The 16,756-nt window shown below is 35.7% G+C and overlaps 1 protein-coding gene across 10 annotated transcripts in view; it reads left to right on the forward strand.

The window, feature by feature from the left end:
* The window catches only part of LOC127730732 (voltage-dependent calcium channel type A subunit alpha-1-like), a 213,932-nt gene that overhangs the window by 73,147 nt on the left and 124,029 nt on the right, over window positions 1-16,756 (forward strand). The window lies entirely within an intron of this gene.

The following is a 16,756-nucleotide window of genomic DNA, read 5'->3' on the forward strand; positions in this document are numbered from 1 at the left end:
TTTATCGTAAATTTTAGTATTAAGCTTTCCGTTAAAAATATAGATATCAAGATCCAGGAAAGGGCAGTGTTCATTGTTAGTATTAGCTTTATTGAAAGTCAGTTCAGCAGGATAAATGTCTTTAGTGTACATAAGGATAAAATGCAAGTATTGTCTATTATTTAAGATAGAGAAAAAAAAAAATAAGAATGTCAAGATCTACCTAATGTTCATGTCGATCAAAATTGTCATACGACTCCTTATACGAGTTTTGTCTCTTAAATGACGACTTTAAACATTTTTGTGTTTGCTGATTATCTTCAAAACTATAATAGGTACACAGAAAATATAAAGCAAAAACTATCGGCAAGACAAGAGCTACAAATAAGTCCCAGTGCCGAAATCTTTAGTCGACTATTTGCATGAGTTGTTGCCCCTAAAGGATGATTTTTACCAATTTTTTGTTTGGTTTTTTGCCTATTATCTTGAAAGCAATAATCGATAGAGAAAAACTTTAAACAGTAAAAATTTTCAGCAGGAAAATTTATAAATAAGATTCAGAGACGCATTTGTCAGTTGACTACTTATAAGAGTGATTGCAATTTAATGATGATGTTTACCCATTTTTACATTTGTTAAACCATTTTTTTTTTATTTTTGGAGAAAATTGTAGTTGATCAAGTCAGCAAGACAAGAACTACAAATAAATCACGTAGCCGAAATTGTAAATCTACTCCTTAAAGGAGTTAATGACAGTTTTTACTGACTTTAGTGTTTTGGGCAAACACTATAGAAGATAGAGAGAATCTAAAAATCTGAAATGATATGAAGGACCAAATCTAGTAATAGGTCAACATTGCCGAAATTGTCAGTCCATTTCTTATAGGAGTTATCGCCCTTGAATGACGATTTTTTTTTTAACCCTGTTTTGTGTTTTGCGAAAAAAATATAGTCGTTTGTTAAAAGAAATTACAAGTATAAAATAAAAAAACATCTCCTTTTTGTCAATCTTGATCAATGGACTAACAAAACGTTTTTCAAAAGGGCATTAGCTACGAGATAAAAAAAAAATAAATTGAAATATGAATTTTTTTGTTCAATCATTAATGAAAATAATATTTCGCTTTTAGCAGCCAGTTTAGTTAAATTTTGTCAAAATAAGCTAATAAAAATCGCAGATGATTCGCAAGTGAATAATTGGACTTCATTGAATCTGTATTCATGTGACCTTCAATTTAACCCATTAGCTAGAGATTGATTACGCATGTATAAGTCGCGTTCAGCCATTAAAAGGATTATCGGATTATGTTACCGTCGGCAGTCTTCGGAGGTCATCTCGATGGTTAATTAGATGGCGTCTAGACTAAAATACATACGAAATGCTGATATATATTATCGAGTCCATGCATTGTTAATTGTTTATTTCAGTCTTATTGTAATTTGGATATACGTTTTAGTATGTTATAAATCAAATATGAGAATCTGAGTCAAATCGGTGAACATGAATTTGACAGCTAATGTCCCTTTAAAGAACTGTACATACAATTAAACTACTGCACGAAATACACTTAAATCTCTTTCTTCATCGTCAGATTTAGTAAAAGCCAGTTTTGACCAATAGATGATATCAAAGTCACCGCTTTAAAAGAATTTGGTAAAGAAAATATAACTTTATTGAAATCCGAGACGTCACGGAAAACACACGCACGTATAACTGTGTGAGATATGTACACTACATAAGAAGGAACACCACCATCGAGGAAAGGAAATACAACAATAGGAAGGACAAGTTGTCCCCATTTATCATTTGTTGTAGACTAAGTATAATATTACCTATGTCATTAAGATTCCAACTCCCTCGTGCAACTTTGTTTTTAAATGAAAATGGCTATTCTGTTAATGTATTTTTTTTTGGTCATATAGCTCCTAACGTTGCAGGGTAATTGCACATCTCTGGCTTATAAAAATGTTTATGTTTGAGCGTTCCTGATGAAAGCCCTTGGAACGCACGAAATATATATATAGTTCATTTACTAGCACCAAGTCGATACCGCCTCTGGTGGACTGTTAGTCCCCGAGGGTATCTTCAGTTCACCTACTTATTTATTGAAGATATTGCTGTCTATCTGTAACATGTTTAGATAATTTTATGTGAATGAAATCGAAAAATATGATGGACCAGAACAGCAATATTCGTTAATTACTAATACATTTGGTTTTATAATATTAAATATATATATTATTATCTATTTACCTCATAAATCTCTTCGTAAAAGTGACAAACGTGGCATGGTGTTTTCAGAATGACAACAGTATTTGTTGTATAGCAATCAATATTTCTTAAGTTATTATTTTTATATAATATCCTTTCTGAACGATATTTCCGTCCTTTTGCCATATTTTTCTCTAATAAATTATTTTGCAGACAACTTCACATAGAAATATATTGAAATAGCTTACTATCCGTTCATGGAAAACGTTATCTAAATCGTTCGTTGGCGAATCGTTTTTGCATTTTTTTACGAGAAAAAAAACCAACATATTTTTAACACTGTTTTGTCTACTGGTTTAGCCAAATGATTTTGTTTTGTGAATGTCTGTATTTGTTATCCAGATGAATGTGTCTCATGGTTGTGTGTTATGACAGCCAGATGGTTTTCTTTAGTGATTTCTGCATCTGTAGTCATTGTTTGTTTCTGTTAAATAGACGATAGATAATATGTGGTGATGTTTGTATCTGTTAACCAGATGATAGTATATGGCGATAATTTGTATCTGCTAGCCAGATGATAGTCTGTACTGTTTGTATGTATGTTTTAGACAGATGATTGTGTGTGGTGATTATATGTGTCCGTTTGTCAGAGGATAGTATGTGGTTGCTTGGTTGTATCTGTAAGCCTGATGATAGTATGTACAATGTATGTTCTAAATAGTTGAGGGTGTGTGGTGATCATATGTGTCCCTTAGTGAGAGGATAGTCTGTGGTTGCTTGGTTGTATCTGTTAGCCAGATGATAGTCTAAAGTGTTTGTATGTATGTTTTAGATATATGATGGTATGTGGTGATTGTTTATGTCGGTTAGTCAGAGGATAGTATGTGGTTGCTTGGTTGTATCTGTTAGCCTGATGATAGTATGTACAATGTATGTTCTAAATAGATGAGGGTGTGTGGTGATTATATGTGTCCGTTAGTCAGAGGATAGTCTGTGGTTGCTTGGTTGTATCTGTTAGCCAGATGATAGTCTAAAGTGTTTGTATGTATGTTTTAGATATATGATGGTATGTGGTGATTGTTTATGTCGGTTAGTCAGAGGATAGTATGTGGTTGCTTGGTTGTATCTGTTAGCCTGATGATAGTATGTACAATGTATGTTCTAAATAGATGAGGGTGTGTGGTGATTATATGTGTCCGTTAGTCAGAGGATAGTCTGTGGTTGCTTGGTTGTATCTGTTAGCCAGATGATAGTCTAAAGTGTTTGTATGTATGTTTTAGATATATGATGGTATGTGGTGATTGTTTATGTCGGTTAGTCAGAGGATAATATGTGGTTGCTTCGTTGTATCTGTTAGCCGCATGAGGGTATGTGGTGATAGCCTGTATCGGTATGCTCGATGGGTGTCTGTATCTATTTCCCGAATTATTGTATCTGTTAGCCGGATGAGGGTATGTGGTGATAGCCTGTATCGGTATGCTAGATGGGTGTCTGTATCTATTTCCCGAATTATTGTATCTGTTAGCCGGATGATGGTACGTGGTGATAGCCTGTATCGGTATGCTAGATGGGTATCTGTATCTATTTCCCGAATGATTGTATCTGTTAGCCGGATGATGGTACGTGGTATTTGTCTGTATCGGTTATCTAGGTGATAGTATTTGGTGATTACCTGTATCTATTTCCCGAATGATTGTATCTGTTAGCCGGATGATGGTACGTGGTGTTTGTCTGTATCGGTTATCCAGGTGATAGTATTTGGTGATTACCTGTATCTATTACCCGAATGATTGTATCTGTTAGTCTGCTGATAGTGTGTGGCAATATTTTGTATCACAGAAATAAGTGAGCGTTCTGTGAAGATATTTGTTAAGATGATTTATTTTGCAGACGACTTCACATAGAAATATATTGAAATAGCTTACTATCCGTTCATGGAAAACGTCATCTAAATCGTTCGGTGGCGAATCGTTTTTGCATTTTTTTACGAGAAAAAAAACCAACATATTTTTAACACTGTTTTGTCTACTGGTTTAGCCAAATGATTTTGTTTTGTGAATGTCTGTATTTGTTATCCAGATGAATGTGTCTCATGGTTGTGTGTTATGACAGCCAGATGGTTTTCTTTAGTGATTTCTGCATCTGTAGTCATTGTTTGTTTCTGTTAAATAGACGATAGATAATATGTGGTGATGTTTGTATCTGTTAACCAGATGATAGTATATGGCGATAATTTGTATCTGCTAGCCAGATGATAGTCTGTACTGTTTGTATGTATGTTTTAGACAGATGATGGTGTGTGGTGATTATATGTGTCCGTTTGTCAGAGGATAGTATGTGGTTGCTTGGTTGTATCTGTTAGCCTGATGATAGTATGTACAATGTATGTTCTAAATAGTTGAGGGTGTGTGGTGATCATATGTGTCCCTTAGTGAGAGGATAGTCTGTGGTTGCTTGGTTGTATCTGTTAGCCAGATGATAGTCTAAAGTGTTTGTATGTATGTTTTAGATATATGATGGTATGTGGTGATTGTTTATGTCGGTTAGTCAGAGGATAGTATGTGGTTGCTTGGTTGTATCTGTTAGCCTGATGATAGTATGTACAATGTATGTTCTAAATAGATGAGGGTGTGTGGTGATTATATGTGTCCGTTAGTCAGAGGATAGTCTGTGGTTGCTTGGTTGTATCTGTTAGCCAGATGATAGTCTAAAGTGTTTGTATGTATGTTTTAGATATATGATGGTATGTGGTGATTGTTTATGTCGGTTAATCAGAGGATAGTATGTGGTTGCTTGGTTGTATCTGTTAGCCTGATGATAGTATGTACAATGTATGTTCTAAATAGATGAGGGTGTGTGGTGATTATATGTGTCCGTTAGTCAGAGGATAGTATGTGGTTGCTTGGTTGTATCTGTTAGCCAGATGATAGTCTAAAGTGTTTGTATGTATGTTTTAGATATATGATGGTATGTGGTGATTGTTTATGTCGGTTAGTCAGAGGATAATATGTGGTTGCTTCGTTGTATCTGTTAGCCGCATGAGGGTATGTGGTGATAGCCTGTATCGGTATGCTCGATGGGTGTCTGTATCTATTTCCCGAATGATTGTATCTGTTAGCCGGATGAGGGTATGTGGTGATAGCCTGTATCGGTATGCTAGATGGGTGTCTGTATCTATTTCCCGAATGATTGTATCTGTTAGCCGGATGATGGTACGTGGTGATAGCCTGTATCGGTATGCTAGATGGGTGTCTGTATCTATTTCCCGAATGATTGTATCTGTTAGCCGGATGATGGTACGTGGTATTTGTCTGTATCGGTTATCTAGGTGATAGTATTTGGTGATTACCTGTATCTATTACCCGAATGATTGTATCTGTTAGCCGGATGATGGTACGTGGTGTTGTCTGTATCGGTTATCCAGGTGATAGTATTTGGTGATTACCTGTATCTATTACCCGAATGATTGTATCTGTTAGTCTGCTGATAGTGTGTGGCAATATTTTGTATCACAGAAATAAGTAAGCGTTCTGTGAAGATATTTGTTAAGATGATTTATTTTGCAGACGACGTCACATAGAAATATATTGAAATAGCTTACTATCCGTTCATGGAAAACGTCATCTAAATCGTTCGGTGGCGAATCGTTTTTGCATTTTTTTACGAGAAAAAAAACCAACATATTTTTAACACTGTTTTGTCTACTGGTTTAGCCAAATGATTTTGTTTTGTGAATGTCTGTATTTGTTATCCAGATGAATGTGTCTCATGGTTGTGTGTTATGACAGCCAGATGGTTTTCTTTAGTGATTTCTGCATCTGTAGTCATTGTTTGTTTCTGTTAAATAGACGATAGATAATATGTGGTGATGTTTGTATCTGTTAACCAGATGATAGTATATGGCGATAATTTGTATCTGCTAGCCAGATGATAGTCTGTACTGTTTGTATGTATGTTTTAGACAGATGATGGTGTGTGGTGATTATATGTGTCCGTTTGTCAGAGGATAGTATGTGGTTGCTTGGTTGTATCTGTTAGCCTGATGATAGTATGTACAATGTATGTTCTAAATAGTTGAGGGTGTGTGGTGATCATACGTGTCCCTTAGTGAGAGGATAGTCTGTGGTTGCTTGGTTGTATCTGTTAGCCAGATGATAGTCTAAAGTGTTTGTATGTATGTTTTAGATATATGATGGTATGTGGTGATTGTTTATGTCGGTTAGTCAGAGGATAGTATGTGGTTGCTTGGTTGTATCTGTTAGCCTGATGATAGTATGTACAATGTATGTTCTAAATAGATGAGGGTGTGTGGTGATTATATGTGTCCGTTAGTCAGAGGATAGTCTGTGGTTGCTTGGTTGTATCTGTTAGCCAGATAATAGTCTAAAGTGTTTGTATGTATGTTTTAGATATATGATGGTATGTGGTGATTGTTTATGTCGGTTAGTCAGAGGATAATATGTGGTTGCTTCGTTGTATCTGTTAGCCGCATGAGGGTATGTGGTGATAGCCTGTATCGGTATGCTAGATGGGTGTCTGTATCTATTTCCCGAATGATTGTATCTGTTAGCCGGATGAGGGTATGTGGTGATAGCCTGTATCGGTATGCTAGATGGGTGTCTGTATCTTTTTCCCGAATGATTGTATCTGTTAGCCGGATGATGGTACGTGGTGATAGCCTGTATCGGTATGCTAGATGGGTGTCTGTATCTATTTCCCGAATGATTGTATCTGTTAGCCGGATGATGGTACGTGGTGTTTGTCTGTATCGGTTATCCAGGTGATAGTATTTGGTGATTACCTGTATCTATTACCCGAATGATTGTATCTGTTAGCCGGATGATGGTACGTGGTGTTTGTCTGTATCGGTTATCCAGGTGATAGTATTTGGTGATTACCTGTATCTATTACCCGAATGATTGTATCTGTTAGTCTGCTGATAGTGTGTGGCAATATTTTGTATCACAGAAATAAGTGAGCGTTCTGTGAAGATATTTGTTAAGATGATTTATTTTGCAGACGACTTCACATAGAAATATATTGAAATAGCTTACTATCCGTTCATGGAAAACGTCATCTAAATCGTTCGGTGGCGAATCGTTTTTGCATTTTTTTACGAGAAAAAAAACCAACATATTTTTAACACTGTTTTGTCTACTGGTTTAGCCAAATGATTTTGTTTTGTGAATGTCTGTATTTGTTATCCAGATGAATGTGTCTCATGGTTGTGTGTTATGACAGCCAGATGGTTTTCTTTAGTGATTTCTGCATCTGTAGTCATTGTTTGTTTCTGTTAAATAGACGATAGATTATATGTGGTGATGTTTGTATCTGTTAACCAGATGATAATATATGGCGATAATTTGTATCTGCTAGCCAGATGATAGTCTGTACTGTTTGTATGTATGTTTTAGACAGATGATGGTGTGTGGTGATTATATGTGTCCGTTTGTCAGAGGATAGTATGTGGTTGCTTGGTTGTATCTGTTAGCCTGATGATAGTATGTACAATGTATGTTCTAAATAGTTGAGGGTGTGTGGTGATCATATGTGTCCCTTAGTGAGAGGATAGTCTGTGTTTGCTTGGTTGTATCTGTTAGCCAGATGATAGTCTAAAGTGTTTGTATGTATGTTTTAGATATATGATGGTATGTGGTGATTGTTTATGTCGGTTAGTCAGAGGATAGTATGTGGTTGCTTGGTTGTATCTGTTAGTCTGATGATAGTATGTACAATGTATGTTCTAAATAGATGAGGGTGTGTGGTGATTATATGTGTCCGTTAGTCAGAGGATAGTCTGTGGTTGCTTGGTTGTATCTGTTAGCCAGATGATAGTCTAAAGTGTTTGTATGTATGTTTTAGATATATGATGGTATGTGGTGATTGTTTATGTCGGTTAGTCAGAGGATAGTATGTGGTTGCTTGGTTGTGTCTGTTAGCCTGATGATAGTATGTACAATGTATGTTCTAAATAGATGAGGGTGTGTGGTGATTATATGTGTCCGTTAGTCAGAGGATAGTCTGTGGTTGCTTGGTTGTATCTGTTAGCCAGATGATAGTCTAAAGTGTTTGTATGTATGTTTTAGATATATGATGGTATGTGGTGATTGTTTATGTCGGTTAGTCAGAGGATAATATGTGGTTGCTTCGTTGTATCTGTTAGCCGCATGAGGGTATGTGGTGATAGCCTGTATCGGTATGGTAGATGGGTGTCTGTATCTATTTCCCGAATGATTGTATCTGTTAGCCGGATGAGGGTATGTGGTGATAGCCTGTATCGGTATGCTAGATGGGTGTCTGTATCTATTTCCCGAATGATTGTATCTGTTAGCCGGATGATGGTACGTGGTGTTTGTCTGTATCGGTTATCCAGGTGATAGTATTTGGTGATTACCTGTATCTATAACCCGAATGATTGTATCTGTTAGTCTGCTGATAGTGTGTGGCAATATTTTGTATCACAGAAATAAGTGAGCGTTCTGTAAAGATATTTGTGTCTGTTCTTCTTCATTTTTTCGTAAGTAATTATCTATTATCAATGATAGTATGTAATGATTGTTGGTACTACCTGGAGTTAGTCTGTGCTGGTTGTGTGTATATGTTAGACATATGATAGTATGTGGTGATTGTTGGTATTACCGGGAGTTAGTCTGTGCTGGTTGTGTGTATATGTTAGACATATGATAGTATGTGGTGATTGTTGGTACTACCTGGAGTTAGTCTGTGCTGGTTGTATGTATCTGTTCGACAGATGATAATATGTTGTGATTGTTGGTACTACCTGGAGTTAGTCTGTGCTGGTTGTGTGTATATGTTAGACATATGATAGTATGTGGTGATTGTTGGTACTACCTGGAGTTAGTCTGTGCTGGTTGTGTGTATATGTAAGACATATGATAGTATGTGGTGATTTTTGGTATTACCTGGAGTTAGTCTGTGCTGGTTGTGTGTATATGTTAGACATATGATAGTATGTGGTGATTATTGGTGCTACCTGGAGTTAGTCTGTACTGGTTGTATGTATCTGTTCGACAGATGATAATATGTTGTGATTGTCGGTACTACCTTGAGTTAGTCTGTGCTGGTTTGTATGTGTTTGTTAGACAGATAATAGTATGTGTCGATTGTTGGTAATACCTTGAGTTTGTGCTAACCAGGATGATAGTCCTTGGTAATTTCAGTATTTTTCTCATCCGGCTGATAGTCTGTGGTAATTGTATAATTTCTGTTAACCATTTCTTTCCTTTATTTATAAGACGGGTGATAATAGAGGATAGTCTACGGTGATTGTTTGTAAATGTTAGCCAGATGATGGTATGTGGTAATGTTTGTAAACGTTAGCCAGATGATGGTCTGTAGTAATGTTTGTAAATGTTAGCCATAGGATGGTCTGTAGTGATGTTTGTTAATGTTAGCCAGATGATGGTATGTGATAATGTTTGTAAACGTTAGCCAGATGATGGTCTGTAGTAAAGTTTGTAAATGTTAGCCAGATGGTGGTCTGTGGTAATGTTTGTTAATGTTAGCCAGATGATGGTTTGTGGTAATGTTTGTAAATGTTAGCCAGATGATGGTCTGTAGTAATGTTTGTAAATGTTAGCCATAGGATGGTCTGTAGTGATGTTTGTTAATGTCGGCCAGATGATGGTATGTGGTAATGTTTGTAAACGTTAGCCAGATGATGGTCTGTAGTAATGTTTGTAAATGTTAGCCAGATGATGGTCTGTGGTGATGTTTGTAAACGTTAGCCAGATGGTGGTCTGTGGTAATGTTTGTTAATGTTAGCCAGATGATGGTTTGTGGTAATGTTTGTAAATGTTAGCCAGATGATGGTATGTGGTAAAGTTTGTAAACGTTAGCCAGATGATGGTCTGTAGTAATGTTTGTAAATGTTAGCCAGATGATGGTCTGTAGTGATGTTTGTAAATGTTAGCCAGATGATGGTCTGTAATGATGTTTGTAAATGTTAGCCAGATGATGGTCTGTAGTGATGTTTGTAAATGTTAGCCAGATGATGGTCTGTAGTGATGTTTGTTAATGTTAGCCAGATGATGGTTTGTGGTAATGTTTGTAAATGTTAGTCAGATGATGGTTTGTGGTAGTGTTTGTAAATGTCAGTCAGAGGATGGTCTGTGGTAATGTTTGTTAATGTTAGCCAGATGATAATCTGTAATGATGTTTGTAAATGTTAGCCAGATGATGGTCTGTAGTGATGTTTGTAAATGTTAGCCAGATGATGGTCTGTAGTGATGTTTGTAAATGTTAGCCAGATGATGGTCTGTGGTGATGTTTGTTATTGTTAGCCAGACGATGGTCTGTAGTGATGTTTGTTAATGTTAGTCAGATGATGGTTTGTGGTAGTGTTTGTAAATGTCAGACAGAGGATGGTCTGTGGTCATGTTTGTAAATGTTAGCCAGATGATGGTCTGTGGTAATGTTTGTAAATGTTAGCCAGATGATGGTATGTGGTAAAGTTTGTAAACGTTAGCCAGATGATAGTCTGTAGTAATGTTTGTAAATGTTAGCCAGATGATGGTCTGTAGTGATGTTTGTTAATGTTAGCCAGATGATGGTCTGTGGTAATGTTTGTGAAAGTTAGCCAGATGATGGTCTGTGGTAATGTTTGTAAACGTTAGCCAGATGGTGGTCTGTGGTAATGTTTGTTAATGTTAGCCAGATGATGGTTTGTGGTAATGTTTGTAAATGTTAGCCAGATGATGGTCTGTAGTAATGTTTGTAAATGTTAGCTATAGGATGGTCTGTAGTGATCTTTGTTAATGTTGGCCAGATGATGGTATGTGGTAATGTTTGTAAACGTTAGCCAGATGATGGTCTGTAGTAATGTTTGTAAATGTTAGCCAGATGATGGTAAATGTTAGCCAGATGATGGTCTGTATTGATGTTTGTAAATGTTAGCCAGATGATGGTCTGTAGTGATGTTTGTAAATGTTAGCCAGATGATGGTCTGTAGTGATGTTTGTTAATGTTAGCCAGATGATGGTTTGTGGTAATGTTTGTAAATGTTAGTCAGATGATGGTTTGTGGTAGTGTTTGTAAATGTCAGTCAGAGGATGGTCTGTGGTAATGTTTGTTAATGTTAGCCAGATGATAATCTGTAATGATGTTTGTAAATGTTAGCCAGATGATGGTCTGTAGTGATGTTTGTAAATGTAAGCCAGATGATGGTCTGTAGTGATGTTTGTAAATGTTAGCCAGATGATGGTCTGTGGTGATGTTTGTTATTGTTAGCCAGATGATGGTCTGTAGTGATGTTTGTTAATATTAGTCAGATGATGGTTTGTGGTAGTGTTTGTAAATGTCAGTCAGAGGATGGTCTGTGGTAATGTTTGTAAACGTTAGCCAGATGATGGTCTGTGGTAATGTTTGTAAATGTTAGCCAGATGATGGTATGTGGTAAAGTTTGTAAACGTTAGCCAGATGATGGTCTGTAGTAATGTTTGTAAATGTTAGCCAGATGATGGTCTGTAGTGATGTTTGTTAATGTTAGCCAGATGATGGTCTGTGGTAATGTTTGTGAAAGTTAGCCAGATGATGGTCTGTGGTAATGTTTGTAAATGTTAGCCAGATGATGGTTTGTGGTAATGTTTGTAAATGTCAGTCAGAGGATGGTCTGTGGTAATGTTTGTAAATGTTAGCCAGATGATGGTATGTGGTAATGTTTGTAAATAATAGTCAGATGATGGTCTGTGGTGATTTTTTTTTATATGTCAGCCAGATGATAGTCTGTTGGGTTTGTATCTGTTAGCCAAGTGATATCTTGTGATTATTGTTTGTATCTGTTAGTCAAGTGATAGTTTGTTTTTATTGTTTGTATCTGTAAGGCAGATGATATTCTGTGTTGATTTCTAGTATCTGTTAGCCTGTTGATGGTTTGCGGTGATTGTTTGTTTCTGTTAGCAGATAATATTCTGATTCTGTGGTGATGATCTGCGGTGATTGTTTGTATCTATTAGGCAGATGATATTATGTGTGTCATAATTTGTATCTGTTAACCAGATGATATTCTGTGGTAATTATTTGTATCTGTTAGGCATATGATATTCTGTGTTGGGTTTTTGTATCTGTTAGCCAGATGATATTTTGTGATAATTGTTTGTATCTGTTAGCCCGATGATAGTCTGTTGTGATTGTGTGTATCTGAGCCAGATGATAATCCGTGGTCATTGTCTGTAATTGTAAGCCAGACGATATTCTGTGGTAATTGATATTGCTAGTCAGATAGTAGTCAATGGTTGTCTTGTATTTCGTAGCCCAATAATAGTCTGTGGTGATAGCTTGATGATATTTTGTTGTAATTGTACGTATCTGATAGCTAGATGTTATTCTGTGGTGATTGTGTGTATCTGATAGCTAGATGTTATTCTGTGGTGATTGTGTGTATCTGATAGCTAGATGTTATTCTGTGGTGATTGTGTGTATTCGATATCCAAATGATCTTCGGTGGTGATTGTTGTTGACTACAGACCATCATCTGGCTAACATTTACAAACATCACTACAGACCATCATCTGGATAACATTTACAAACATCACCACAGACAATCATCTGGCTAACATTTACAAAAATTACTACAGACCATCATCTGGCTAACATTTACAAACATTACCACAAACCATCATCTGGCTAACATTAACAAACATTACCACAGACCACCATCTGGCTAACGTTTACAAACATCACCACAGACCATCATCTGGCTAACATTTACAAACATCACCACAGACCATCATCTGGCTAACATTTACAAACATTACTACAAACCATCATCTGGCTAACATTAACAAACATTACCACAGACCACCATCTGGCTAACGTTTACAAACATCACCACAGACCATCATCTGGCTAACATTTACAAACATCACCACAGACCATCATCTGGCTTACATTTACAAACATTACTACAAACCATCATATGGATAACATTAACAAACATTACCACATACCATCATCTGGCTAACATTAACAAACATCACCACAGACCATCATCTGGCTAACATTTACAAACTTTACTACAGACCATCATCTGGCTAACGTTTACAAACATTACCACATACCATCATCTGGGTAATATTAACAAACATCACTACAGACCATCCTATGGCTAACATTTACAAACATTACTACAGACCATCATCTGGCTAATGTTTACAAACATTACCACATACCATCATCTGGCTAACATTAACAAACATTACCACAGACCACCATCTGGCTAACGTTTACAAACATCACCACAGACCATCATCTGGCTAACATTTACAAACATCACCACAGACCATCATCTGGCTAACATTTACAAACATTACTACAAACCATCATCTGGCTAACATTAACAAACATTACCACAGACCACCATCTGGCTAACGTTTACAAACATCACCACAGACCATCATCTGGCTAACATTTACAAACATCACCACAGACCATCATCTGGCTAACATTTACAAACATTACTACAAACCATCCTATGGATAACATTTACAAACATTACTACAGACCATCATCTGGCTAACATTAACAAACATTACCACATACCATCATCTGGCTAACATTAACAAACATCACCACAGACCATCATCTGGCTAACATTTACAAACTTTACTACAGACCATCATCTGGCTAACGTTTACAAACATTACCACATACCATCATCTGGCTAACATTAACAAACATCACTAAAGACCATCCTATGGCTAACATTTACAAACATTACTACAGACCATCATCTGGCTAACGTTTACAAACATTACCACATACCATCATCTGGCTAACATTTACAAACAATCACCGTAGACTATCCTCTATAATCACCCGTCTTATAAATAAAGGAAAGCAATGGTTAACAGAAATTATACAATTACCACAGACTATCAGCCGGATGAGAAAAATACTGAAATTACCAAGGACTATCATCCTGGTTAGCACAAACTCAAGGTATTACCAACAATCAACACATACTATTATCTGTCTAACAAACACATACAAACCAGCACAGACTAACTCAAGGTAGTACGGTGATAGATGTCAACTTTCTAGCAAGATTATTGTCTGTGTCGATTGTCTGTTGTTGTTTGTTTCTGTAAGCTAAGCATTATTCTTAGTTGATTATTTGGTACCTCTATATGAGTTTGTAGAAATCTACTAGCTATGAGTTATTTTGCAGTGAGTGTTGGTACCGCCATGGGTTAGTCCGTAATGGTCGTTTGTATCGTTTGCCAGGATTTTTCTAAAGTGATAATTGATACCGTAAGAAGAATAACTTTATGAGGATTTTTATATCTAATATTTATACTGAAATAATAACATTACATGTAAGTTTCAGAAGAAATCGTACTTTTGATTGGCTGAGAGCAATCGCGAAGCATTCCAAAATCAAATTTTACTTCTCAATAAAATTCAACATTCATGACTGCACGTGCTTCCCATGACAACGTCACTACAGTGCATGGAAAAGACAAACGAAAATCTTGCTATACTCCGTTATTTTATAATCGTAGCATATACATGTAATTATAAGAATTGAAAGCTATATAGGGTTGTAAAAGCGTTGATCGTCCGCACTTTTGTTTTAGTATGAAGCGTTTTCTACGTTTCATACAAAATGTGCTTCGATCAACGCGTTTATGCTCCAATGAAACTTCAAATCTATGTAATTGTCAGTCCAGGAAGGGTTAATTTGAAGGGAGTGTTGGATCCACCATTTTTTTAAGTCGTCTAGAATATTAGTATCGTTTTTGACGTTTTGGTCCTAGCGTGTATGTATAGTTATGGATGGTATCTGAAAAGATATAGAACCACTAATTTGGGCTCGGTTAGAAAGAACATACAAGAAAGTAGTATATATGTTAAGCAAAATAGTTCCTACGCATGGCTGTACCTTGTCTATAAGTAAAATATTTGGGTAAATTTGGTACCAAATGAAAGCTTAAGGATTTGGGAGAACTGTAGAACCATTGTTGAAAGTTTCTTTTGAATAATAAAAAATATGTATGAAATTAAAATAGAAGGGCATTTGTTCTGTTGTTCAGTTGAGAAGTGCCTGTTTTTGTCCTACCAAACTTCCGAGAACCAGTGCTCTCTAATATGCAATTTAAGATATGTTGAATTTTTCAGCACAAGTCAGGATAAGGTATTGTTTTGACATGAAATGACTGCCACTTTATTTGAATTTAAGTCAAAGTACCCATTAGTGCTTGAAATTGCAGAATTTAACATAGAAAGCAATGGGGCTATGAATTAATGGTTTTATTCCAAAGGGTTTTAATTGTACTTTTAAGAATAGTTTGGGAGGAAATGGGAACATTAAGATTGTGCATACTGACAGCCAAATCGTTTTCCTTCGAGTTAAATTCACATCTCTGTTGTGTAATTGACTTGAGCTACATTTTCGATATAAATATAATTTCATTTTGTTTTCCTAAGCCATGGATAAACACTGAACATTTCGTTTATCTCAATTCGAACAAAGAAAACAACAGAATGTACAATGTATCGATAATACAGACATTTTTATTTGATGTCGGTGAGCTTGACATTTACTTTTATTTGATACTGAAAATCTAGATATGACAACGAATAAAAATCTTTGAATAAAATGGCAATAAATTTGTGATTGAATGACTTCATTGATTCTTGGTTTACGGTGTAAATAAATAAATTAAGTATGACTGTAAAATGTCATTTCTTTTTGTTTGGAATAAAATATTACCAAGAATTGATTTTTGACAATGTTTTCTGATTGCTTCTGTGCTGTGATTGTTTATGTTTTTTTAAATCTACACTTTGAACGTTCGTGCAGTCAATATATGCAGATGTTTGCTAGAACAAAAATCATTTCGTTAATGGTGAACGTACACGTAATTTCACAGTTTCAAATCTTTTTTCATTGAAGCTTTGAATTCGCTCTTCTGACATATGAAGGGATCAAAATAAGAAATTAAATATTACTGAATTTCGTTTTGTAATAGAGAGTATTTTATTGTAGAAATATTTAAGGCTTTTGGTTCGTGACCTGTTCTTTTTTTATTTCTAATTCTGACCGGAACTATCTTTATCTGGTCTTCAGTTATTCTCCATAATGCTTGTTTCGGTTTGTTTATGATGACCTTTTGCTTTACAAGCAGCTGAACAGATACTTCCTGACCAACGGGATTCCTCATATAGAACTATATTACTTCATATTCATTTGTGTTTATCAGTAACATTGTTATGTTATTGATGTAAATTAACCTAAATGTCAATTTCATCATCAGAAATCGATATCACAGTTGGAGCATGATAATTACTTATTAAGTTTGTCTTTATCATTATCAAGGGAACGCACAGCATACTTAACCCATATGAAAGGTTTAGAAAGAAAAGTAGAGTTAATTTGTCTGAAGTGCATAAAAATGGGATCTTCCTTCAATTAATTCCCTATTCAGAGTACATAAAAATGGGGTCTTCCTTAAATTCATTCCCTATTCAGAGTACAAAAAAAATGGGTCTTCCTTCAATTAACTCCCTATTCAGAGTACATAAAAATGGTGTCTTCCTTAAATT

Source organism: Mytilus californianus, unplaced genomic scaffold, assembly GCF_021869535.1.
Source record: "Mytilus californianus isolate M0D057914Y unplaced genomic scaffold, xbMytCali1.0.p SCAF_2, whole genome shotgun sequence".
NCBI classification, from domain to species: Eukaryota; Metazoa; Mollusca; class Bivalvia; order Mytilida; family Mytilidae; genus Mytilus; species Mytilus californianus.